This window comes from Malania oleifera, chromosome 4 (assembly GCF_029873635.1).
Source record: "Malania oleifera isolate guangnan ecotype guangnan chromosome 4, ASM2987363v1, whole genome shotgun sequence".
Classification (NCBI taxonomy): Eukaryota; Viridiplantae; Streptophyta; class Magnoliopsida; order Santalales; family Ximeniaceae; genus Malania; species Malania oleifera.
Genome location: NC_080420.1, coordinates 39,017,591 through 39,019,702, shown reverse-complemented (window position 1 = coordinate 39,019,702; position 2,112 = coordinate 39,017,591).

The following is a 2,112-nucleotide window of genomic DNA, read 5'->3' as shown; positions in this document are numbered from 1 at the left end:
TATAGGTTTTGGGAACTCGGTTCACTGTTTAGGAGCCGTAGAGTAAGGGTTTTGGATTTTTGGGGAAAGGTAAGAAGATTCTGTTTACATCGGTTATTTTCAAAAGTGGATTCAGTAGAACTATGGTTCACGGTCCTGTGTGTGTTTTGACTATTCATTTGGGGAAATCTAATGGGTGAAAATTATAGGATTTTCATGTTACAGTTTTGGGGAAAAGGGGGCACTAGGTTGCATCTCTACTTTTGTTGGAAAACCGTGGATATATATTGTGTTATATATGTGTTATGGAGATGGCCGTGCCTTGATTTGTTTAAACTGTATTTTGGAAAATCATGATTTTTAGATTACCAAATGAGTGTGGAATGAATTGTTATATGAACATGCATGAGTTGTGTTTTGATGAAATGATATAGGAATGGGGTTCTGAATTGTTCCAAGCTTTGATGTCCGCTTTTGCCGAAGAGTGCGTAATACCACTAGATTGGCTGATTTTTACTGAAGGATGTGAAAACACCAGATCTACACCGATTCAACACTGTGGGGCTTATGCTATGCTAGGTTTCTAGGGGCACTGGCTTTTGCTGAAGGGTGTGAAATACCATCAGACAGTTCGGCTTAGGCGGAAGGGTGTGACGACACCAAATTTTATTGCTTTGTATCGTTGGTATACTGGAACTATTTTGTGAAAATACTGAAACTATATTGAACTGTGTATGTTTTATGTCATGATAACACTCATATGCCACACACCGATATAACATGATTCTTCCTTACTGAGAGGTGTCTCACCCCTATCGTACGTACATGTTTTCAGGTCCTTCGAGTAATCGGAACTAGTGTCCTTGCATTGGGAGTGTAGTGGTTGGTGTATTGCGTGAAGTACTTGTGTAAGTACTAGGACTATATTGGCTTGTCATTTTGGGTTTTGGCTGACACTGGGTTTATGTTTTGTATTATGGAGCTTAGACTCCTTTTATATAGAATCTGGCATGGTACATTGTATATATAGAAAGAACAATTTCCGCAACATATATGTCATGTATGTGAATGTGTATAGGGTGTACGGGAACCCCACGGTGTCGGAACCTCATTCATTATTGTATCATTGATGTTTTTGTATGATATGGGGATAGGTTAGGTTACTAATTCATCCCTAGGTCCTATTACCAGGATCTGGGCATGACAGTGTATTCCCAAGAGGGGGTGAATTGGAATTTTAAAAGTTCTTCCTAAGTTAAACCATATATCAGCAGTATTTCACAACCTAGAGTCTTTCTAAATGGATTCCAATACCCACAAGAATTTAACTAAGCAAATAATCAAAGCAAGCAAGCAAGCTCAGTAATTCACAATCATACACAACAATAAAACATAAAAATTCAAGTGCGGGAATTCAAATTATGGAAATTAAAATCATGCACGAGAAATGTTATCGGGGTTCGACCAATACCGCCTATGTCCCCGCCTCAAGCTCACAATCAAAAGGATTCCACTAGTTGCTCACTTCATAGGTGGGGCGACACCGTTTACAACACCTTACTAGGATGGTGCACCTAGTTCTCTTAACTGGGCCTGAACCAGTCCGGTGCTCTCCTAACCAGATCTGAGCAAGTCAGGACTATTCACAGGGTTAGTCTCCCTCTTTCAACAACCCATTGGGAATACAACAGATAATTAATAATTTTTGCATACAAACAGATGTGCTTCTAAACTAAGAAGATGATGCACAACAATATGCTCAACACACTCACGTATGATGGGATATTAAGCTCAAGTGAGATCTGGTTTAATAAGTATATCAACTCACAACAATATGTGTATCTATATGTATATGTGTGAGTAAGTGAGATCTTTGATCCAAGCTACTATTTTCACAATATGAATAGTCGAAGAGCCTCTACAACCCTAAGCAAATATCATAATAGTATTTTTCAAATATCAAGCACAATGGATATTAGGGTTTAAGCTTGCTTAAAATATTTTTATCAAAACACAAAACAAGCTTATGAAACTTGCAATAAGGATGCAAGTTCTTAAGCAAATGAAGATTTTTTCCCAATCCAATATTTATAAGTAAAATACAATGAGAAAAACTTTAAGCTGCTCTCCAAA